Source organism: Filicampus tigris, chromosome 12, assembly GCF_054856515.1.
Source record: "Filicampus tigris isolate MCC_2025a chromosome 12, RoL_Ftig_1.0, whole genome shotgun sequence".
NCBI lineage: Eukaryota > Metazoa > Chordata > Actinopteri > Syngnathiformes > Syngnathidae > Filicampus > Filicampus tigris.
The window spans coordinates 21,641,080-21,650,887 of record NC_141228.1 but is presented as its reverse complement, the minus strand read 5'-3'; positions in this window follow the sequence as shown (position 1 = coordinate 21,650,887).

The following is a 9,808-nucleotide window of genomic DNA, read 5'->3' as shown; positions in this document are numbered from 1 at the left end:
GTGGAAAATAAAATGCAGCAACAGTAATACTATTTTTTTTAACTGTGTATTCATTTCAAATTTTAAAAAAATATGACAATTTGCCTGTACTTTAGTAAAACATGTTTTCTAAAATTCAAGTACAGCCATAGCAATAAACATTCAATTCATCCAAAATCGTATGAATCTGGTGCGCTTTAATGCAGACTCTTTCGATTTTTAGTCTGCTCTCAGCGGTTTGAAGCTGAATGAGGCTTTCTCTCGCCAGCTAGCTAATGTAGCAAGCTAGCTAGCTAATTTATCTATCGCATCCATCGACTCATCCATCCCTACTGTATCAATAAATTCATTTCTTTCAATCACTGCAATTTCATTTTGTTGTTGTCTTTTAGGATTGGTTGTGTGCGTGTATCCTGTTGTCTTGAATGACTAAAATGTGGTAGAAAATGACAAGAAGTCGATGTGATGAATGAGCGGGAGGACTTGACGAGTCACTCAGTTTGCTCGTGGTTCATCCTCATCGTCTGCATTGGCTGTGACACTCGCTTTTAGGGAGGGGGCGCTCGCCCGTGATTAGGATTCATGTTGCCCTTCCAAAGCAATCAGGATCTTCAGTGTGCGCACTAGAAGGGAGAGAAGCTACTGCACGCTGGGGGGTTTTCCATGGAAATGTAATAGATTGTGTGGTCTCGACCCGAGGGTTGTTTTTTTTATGTACTCGCTGTCCTAAGTAACATTAAACAATGTTTGTGACGACTGAATATTTCGATGTTTTTTTGTGTGTAACATCAGAGGTTGTCTAATTTCCAATTGTTCCACCCCCGGTACTTTTAGTGGCGGGTACTCATAAAATGTGAAAAAGCCTTATATGTTTCCATTTTTTTTATTTTTTTTTTTATTTTTTAACAATGCCACAGTTAAATGTATGATACCGATTTACACTGAGGCTTCTTTACGCAGTTTTTGAATGTCATTACAATATTTAGCGTCGCATTTTAGCCTCTCATTCATCCTACGTCTGCCGCAAAATGAAATGTGACACTTCAAAAAGCAATAAACTATTTCCTAAATTAGAATCTATATACAAGTGGGAGCAGTCTGTTTATTTAGCCGCGGGACATTGGACGTAGCCGCCGCGCACGCCAACTTGTGCATATTCTAATTTGTCCTTGTCATGTTTATCATTAATCTTTTGACCGTGCGTAGCAATTGTCCACGCGTCCCGAGGGACCAGTCAAAAAGAAGGGGGGGGGGGGGGGGAGAAGAAACACATTCCGATATGATAATGGCATTATGGCGGCATCAGTGGAAACGTGTCTCATATAAATGTATAAATGATGCGTTGCGAGCGCAGCTCTGGCACGTGTCACTCCTGATGACTTCCCGGCGTTCCCTCGGCTCCTTATCCCCACTCATTGGAAATCATCAACACGCTTCATATTTATTCATGGACGCCGCTTCACGCGCAACATCAAATGTGGGGAATGAATGACGGAAGACTCGTTGGACACTTTATTAGGTACGCAGCAGCGTACATGAGATTCAAAATGACTTGATGTTTGCTTTAGGCAACCTCTCGTCAAAATGGCACCCATTGTTTTATATTCCCTGTTTCCAGTACTGTAAATGTAAACAATTGTATGTTTGTTGTCAACAGGCAGCTCAAGTCATTCAGTACCAGACTTTTTCAAACCCACTGTGAACTGACATATAAATATGTCACAGGGATGGAATGAGTTCATGGTTATTATGAGTGTCACAACAGCTGACGTGATACACAATTGTATGTGTGTAGTCAGTCGGCGGGTGCCTCGCTATTTAGTTTGTTTGATAGCAGCGTCCAGCTCTATGCAAGCTGCCCTCAAGGGCTCCCAGTTTATTTATTTTGTATTAGTGTTTCAAAGTGACAGTAAACAATTGTGTGTTTGCTCTGCTCTATGAAACCTCTGCCCTTTTTCTTGTAATCTCTCTTCCAGGTGATGTTAAACAACTGTATGTTTAGTGGCTCAATGTGGGGTAAAAGTGTGACGGCGGCTGCAGTTTTAGTGGGAAGACATTCCGTTATCTGCTCAATGCAACCTCGCCTCACACATCGTGCAGCTCGTTATTTTTTCCACCTAATCCCAGTTCCAAGAAACAATTTTATGTTTGTAATCATGAGGATCCTTCTGTTCAATATAATTGGGACAGTGCAAGAGCTTGTTATAAAGCATTACATGTATACAACCTCCCCTCAAGACACACCCATATTTTTTGTACTTCCAGTTCCAAGTAACATGGAACAATTGTATGTTTATAATCGCAAGCAGGCTCATCTTTCATACAAGTCTGGTAATCAGCTGCCGTGTTCGTCAGAAGATCTTGCGTACTGCAAACGGTGCGTATACCCTACGAAACCTGTTTGTTAAGGTTCATTTTGTTCTTCCCGCTAATGGTAATACACAAACGTATGTCTTTACATTTGTGTCTGATCAACTCAACCTCATCCAGAGATAAGGTTTTGCCCCGCACAATCCATCCTCATTCTTGTGAGGAATGAACCAGAAATAAAACGATCGGTGTTTTCCGAGGTTTATTCGAGTGGCCGGGAAAAAAAAAAATTGCAATGTTATGCATCAAAGAAAAAAAATGGCTGGCAGAGATGAATTAGAGCAGGAAAAGCGCAAAGGGAGAACGCGCAGGTGACGTGAAAGAAGGAGGAGGGGGGGGGAAAGGGAACAGAGGCTAAAGAGTTCGGGCTTTGTGCGAAATGGGACAAAGTGTAAAATATATTCCAAAGAAAGTGTGGACTTCTCCAACTTCAGAAAGCCATTTAGCTCATCCATCCGCCTGACGCGAGGGGAAATAATATACTTGACCCTTTTGTCTGCGCACTCTGAGAAGTTTGTTAGAATGTAATAATTCAGCGGGCCCTCATGTATATTAAGTAGAACGCAGCCGCCGCTTTTTATGATGAATTGCCAGGGTAACGCCGGGACACCTCTTTTGCATTTCAATGCGACACACAGTGAGAAAAGAGAGAGAGTGTCAGATTCTTATTTCATTACCAAGCGACACATTAGCTGATGGATTTTAATTTTGTCTTCTTTTTTTTTTTTTTTTTTCCCCCCTCTCCTCTCGCGATCCGCAGAGACGCTTTGAAACAGCCGAGGTTTGAATATGAGAGGAAATGTAATAAATAATTACACATCAGTGTCAAGAACCCTTATTGCAATTTTGAAGCAATCACAAGAGGGGGGGGGGGGGGGGGGGACGACTTTTTGCATATATTGGCCGTCCAGACGCGAGCACGTGTGCTGAGTGGACACTATGTGCCGCTTTAATTCACATGATGATAACAATCAGCGCGTGCTGGAATCTAGGCCATGCCGAAGAGGGCGTCGCCTACTTCGAGTCACGCCGCAAGTCCAAATGTCACATTTAGTGCCTATATCCAATTCATTTTACTATTTACATGCACCGTCCTGATATTCAAGGCTTAGAATCTTTTTTTTTTTTCTTTGCGGAGCAGTTTTGCAAATCAGTGACTTCATTTGAGGAGCAACTTTTTGAAAATGACGATGATATTTTTTTGCTCATTAGTTCGCCTGCTATATTGCTGTTTAAAGTGGAATGTTCTCCGCTTTGACGTGGCTCCAGCCAGACATCTGTGAAAAGTTGGACTTGATCACCCAAGCAATTTATTCCGGTGTTGAACACGCTAGGTGGGTAAGTCTTAGGTTAGCTTAGCAATTAGCATAGCCTCTCCCTTAGCTTAGCAATTAGCATAGCCTCTCTCTTCATCAGAATTAATGTCGTTTATTTGCCGGCACAAAGGCAATGATTACTTACTTTGGAGCAACTCCGCAACGCGTTCAGCCGCAGCAGTAGCCAGCCGAAACGCGTTGCTAGCTATCTGGTGCAGCGTAGTGTCACGCGAGTTGCGCCTGAACCTCTGACTACCCGCAGTGGGTGATGTGAGCGGTGGTGTGAAGCTTTCTGGGACGTCTCGGCGGTTCATTCTCCCCTTTGCTATTTAATGTGTTGTAACGAGGCGCAAAATGCATATTTTTACCTCGCAAATGGCAATGCCAAACTGCTTATTTTGAGCATTTATGAAAAAAAAAGAAAAAAAAAGTGTCACCCGCCGCCGGTTTCACCCATTTGCAGGAAATTGGGCAGACGTGTCCATCATCGAAACAAGTCTCAAGGACCCGTGGTCGGAATTTCACAGGAAGGCATTTTGGTTTGAAGCAGCCATTTTGGGCTGAATTCCAGGGTTCGAAAGTTAGAACAGAGTAGCCCCGATAGCAGTTTTACTCATCAACATGAAATTGGGTGGACGTGTCTATCATGACAGGATGCATGAAAAGTCTCAAGGACCCATGCCTGAAAATAAACATAGGGTCAACCATTTTACTTTGAAATGAGCAAAATTTGTCCACAATACTAGTTTCACCGAATGACAAGAAATTGGGTGGACACGTCGATCATGACTGGTTGCACAAACAAGTCTCAAGGACCCACGCTCAAAACTGAACAGGAAGTTAGCCATTTTGGGGTGAATCCCACGAATTGAAAGTTAGAAAAGATTAGCCCCAGTTCCACCAATAGACACTAATTTGGATCGACACGTCTATCGTGATAGAACGCACAAAAAAAGTCACCAAAGTTGGCCATTTTGGTTTGAAGCAGACCATTTTGAGCCAAATTCCAGGGCTCATACTTTGACAAATTCCTGCTTTGGAAATCTGGTATTTTATGTATGGCTGACATTAAATGGCAAAGGATTTTAGCCTTCGTCATATAACGCATGGAGCAATCAAAGTTTGATTATTCAAATTAGTCATTATTATATCATGCGCATTGTACTCCACAATGACAACAGAGAGTGTCGTGATTTTAAAGGCAGTGCGCGGCACGTTCCCAGCGTGCGTTTGTGTCCGCATTAACCGTAGGCAAGTGTAAAAGTAATTGGAGAGAGCCGACCGGCCAAAGCTTCAATTAACACGGAGCCGTCGTCTCCCTTCTGCCTTAATGGAGGGATAATGGTTTGATGTTTGGGAGGGCGTCCGGTCACAGACGTCCCCGCTCACAATCCCCACTCGGACGTAATCTACATTTTAAGTCGCATTCCTGAGTTTTTTTTACATCTCCGATGAAAACGGCGGCGGCGGTGTCTTCTTGCGTCGCTCGTGGTCACATCGAGCGGGAGTTGTAATTGACTACCGACAACCACGCCACAGCCGCTCTTAATTATGACTCGGGGGGGGGCGGCTGGCCGGCGCGGGTTCGGCTCGCGTGGCACTCCAGCTAACGTCCTCGTTTTACGCGGAGAATATTGAAATGTGGTTTTGTTCGCCGCTTTTCTGCCTTGCACACACGCCAAAAATTTGAATAAAGGAAGATGATGAATGAAAATGCTGCAAGGCTTGGCTAGCTAGCCAAATGTGGCAACTCACAATACAAATATGCTCACAAATACAAACATTTGTGCTAAAGCAATATTAGGGCAATAAAGCTAATATTATGATACAGCAATTTAGCAATAAGGCTAATACAATGATACAGTGACTACGCAGTACTAGTTATTATACTATACTGTGTGTACATTACCATCGTTAATGGTACTACTATGACACAGCGTCAACGCTAATATTATGACTCAGTGATAACAATGATAACGCTGCAATGATTATACTGTAACTATACCATTATGATGCAGCCATCATGCTAACATTACGATACATCAATCGTATGATAACGCTAATATTTACTATAATGATAATAACAGCGATTGCATGCTAATGCTAACACTTACCAGATACCAGACATTATTTGATAACAATGTTGTGATCCATTGCTCAAGCGATAATGCTAATATTATATCAATTAGGTTGTAACACAAATATTGCTATGGTGATTACTTGATAACGACAACAGCTGATGATGCAGCTATTAATTGATAACATCAGGATGATAGAAAACAGTAATATTATGAAATAGAATGGATATTGATCTAGTAGGAGAAAAGAATACATTCACAATACATCATATCAACGTAACAAAATAAGGGGCGGAAGGAAATTATCTAATAAGAAAAATAAAAAATGTAGTGTATTCTGTTTTTTGTTGTTTATTTTAAGCGCACAACCCCCCAATTCTACGAGGGACGACAAACGACAGTATCGGTATCTAACTCCGCTGTATCGATAACCCGTACAATGAGAGGTTATTTGTTCTTTCCTTTCTCCATTAACGCAATGCACGAATCCACTTTTTGTTTTGTTTTCCTCCACGTCGCCGCCTGCCCCGTAGCACGATAAGACATCAGCCGGCGACGCGCTAGCGTAATTCCTCCGCTACCCGTTCAGCGCCTGCCGGCCGCGATACCGCCTGGGCTCGGGCGCAGGCGGATACGGACGAGGGCGGCCAGACAATTGAACAAAATGGCCCCTAATGTGCTTAAAGAATCTTGTGTCTTTAATCAAAAGCTCGCACACATGCCGGCACAAAAGCGACGACGCTGGCTCATGGTGGTTGTTGTTGCCTCATGGACACAGCGGGGATTTGAGCCTTGGAAACTGGACGGGAAGCTTGTGTTCTACAGATTAGATGCCTTTGTTTGGTTTGTCATGACTCCTTACAAAGAGCACAAGATGAACTGCCTTCTTCCAGACGCTGGGATTTGAATCCAGAACCTCTCCACTGTGAGGCAGACTTGCTAACCACGATATTGCTGTGCCTCACCCCTCATTGTTGGTGTTCAGGTTTATGTGTTGTAGTAGTTAAAGTGACAGGAACTTTGGTTTTAGTAGTTCCTGGGATGATAACATTCAGAGCTTCAGACCCCACCCCAAGGGGTCCTGGACCTCTCAAAGGGACTACCCACCTCCCAGGAGAGTTTTCGTTTGGCTAAAAGTAGCAATTCCACCTAAAGTTCCTGGAATTTCTCATCCATTTTATTTTAGATTTCTGGAAATGTTCCTTCTTGAAACTTGTAGCTTCTGGAACTAGAACATTCAGAGCTGCAGACCCCACCCCAAAGGTTCTTGGGCCTCTCAAAAGTTCTACTCTACTTCCAGCAGTGTCTTCTTTTGGCCAAAAGCAGCAATTCCTCAAAATGTGGCAGGAAACTTTTAGAGTATTTGATTTTCCTTTCAATTCCAGGATTTTTTTTAGATTGTTGCGTTTGTAGCATCTAGAACTCAAAAAGAGTGAGAGCTACAGACTCTCACCCAAAGGTCCCCCGATCTCTGGAAAGTACTACCTCCCACCGCAGTAGTCTCTTCGAAGGAGCATCTCAAGTCCAAATTCGATCAACTTCTTGTACTTGGTGTTTTCAGTTTATGGAACTAAAAGTTTCAAAGCTGCAAATGTTGCTGAACCTCTGGTTGGTCGTCTTTTGTCCAATTCCAGCTAAAGTTCCAGGAAGTGTTAGTTCTTGCCACTCATAGTTCCTGAAACTATCTTCATTTGGTCCTGATGACCCCAGAACCAGGATTACAGTCCCCTCTGAAAGTGTTTGGTTGCATTTTTTATGTCAATTGCAAGACAAAATGCTTTTGTAGACTTCAGAATACTTCAGAAAAAAAGCTTGTGTGTTTTGGATCAGAAGTAGATCCCTTCTTTCACTATACTTTGGCCTTTCCGTCACTGGTCGAGGTTCATCTTGGTCTCATCAGGACAAAAAAACGTGGCTCATCTCTGTACTTCTTTGCAAAATCCAATCTGGTCCAAAACACGCAAGCTCATCTGTGAAGCATGTTGGGGGTCACGTCGCGGCATGAAATTTGTGTCTCATTCTTTGTTTGATCTGAAACCCACCTTTCTTCAGTATACAACAAAAACAAAGGAATTGACCTTGCCGTTCCAAAACTTTAGAAGTCGATAAAAGTATAAAAGTACAACGTGGTCCTCCACGGCGGTTCTGGAGTAAGGTCAAACATGCTACAAACGTGTTGAAATAAATGAGCCGTTTGATATTTCAACGCTTGACGTGCCCCCTAGGTGGCGCTGAGGATTAATGAACAGTCAGATCCTTGACTTTCAGGGTAGGGCAGTGAGGTTCACGGTCCTTTTTTAAGTAATTATCCAAAACCATGTGCTGCCATCAAATGTCCCGTCCCGCCATCACCATCAAGAGCTCCTCGTCTGTAATATGAACATAAAAAAACGAGCGCTCGCCTCATGACCCTTAGCGTAACATTCCAGTAGGCAGTGTCCCTTTGTCCCCCCTCCACCCCCCTCATCTTCTTCCTCGTTTTCTTCTCCTTCCTCCCGCCTGGCAATTATGACACACTCCACTCATGCTGCCCTCCGAGCCAGAGTTGGAGAATGGCTACATTTATAATCATTTTTTTTCTGTGTGTGCCCATAGATTAATTTTCCAAGAAGGCCTGCTGTCGTAGGTGGGTGCTGGTGCTGGTTTGGGGGGGGGGGGGGGGGGGGGATGAGGTTGGGAGATTGGGGCTTTTTTTTCCTTGACAGATCATTTTCCACGCGGGGGTATCAGGGGGTCTGGCCGATAATTGGCATGCAGATTGCGGCTGATGGCGTCCCGCCACGGAAGAAAAGAGGCCGGGCTAGTTAGAATAATGAGCCGGCCTGCCTGATGGATGGGCTGAGGAGGAGGAGGAGGTCATACAAAATGTCCCCCCCCCCCCTTCTCCTTACACCCCCCCAACACCTTACACCTCCCCACCCTTCCAATTTTTATATTTCTATCCTCCACAAAAGCCCTGATGTTTCATTATTTCTGCTGTGTAGGGCAAATGAGAGTGTCCCGTCGTCCCTCCCTCCCTCCCGACGCACTTTTTCGCTTTTTGCAGAGAGGAAATGGGGGGGAAAAAAATAAAGTCACAACTCATTAGGCGTCAGGCGGCCTTAAGAGACGACGGAGTTGTAATTACAACCCAGGAGTTAATTGCGGGCCTCTCTGCGGATTTGTGTGTCACGTTGTGCCCAGCGGAGGACTGTTTGGCCTTGGCGGAGGGCTGCGCGCTTCTCTCTGCTATTCTGGTTAGTTAGCTAGTTAGTCTTTCAGGAAATAAGTCAGTCAGATAGTTAGTGAATTGGATTGTTGAAGGAAACAAATCTGATTAACCTTCAGAGAGTTGGTCAACTTGCATCGAACCATGTAGTTAGTTAGTTAGTTAGTTAGTTAGTTAGTTAGTTAGTTAGTTAGTTAGTTAGTTAGTTAGTTAGTTAGTTAGTTGTATTGAACAATATAAAAAAAATTCAAAAACTTTGTACAATATAATGGTCCTCTTACATTGGGCTATTTGTTAACTAGTTGGTTAGTTAGTCAATCAGTCAGTCAGTTAGTTAACTGGATTTTTCGAGAATACATATCCCACTTGCATTGCAACGTAACCAATGTCTACTTTCATCAACCCATGCAGTTAGTTAGTTAGTTAGTTAGTTAGTTAGTTAGTTAGTTAGTTAGTTAGTTAGTATCAAACTGGATTATGGCTCATCTAGACAACTGGTGTCCATGAAACTTTGTGGGGGCTCCTTTAAATAAAACACGTTAAGCATATCAGATATTAGTATAAAAAAATGTATGTTACATTTAAAAGTACAGTAAAAATGATTTTTATTTGCCCTTTAGCGACTAGCAGAATAGTTGTCAACAAAGTTGCCATTGCTCAGTGCACCTCCCAGTCACACACACACGACACAAGGGAACAAATTGACGGTTTCGCGGGCATTCTTACGTATGGGTATACAGTACACACGGCCGATCAAAGACCTAATTGAAGAATAATGATTGGCGCTTAATCACAGCGAGCGGCGGCGGAGGAGGAGGCTAATTGAAGTGAAAACAGCGACTGAGAAAGAGGATATT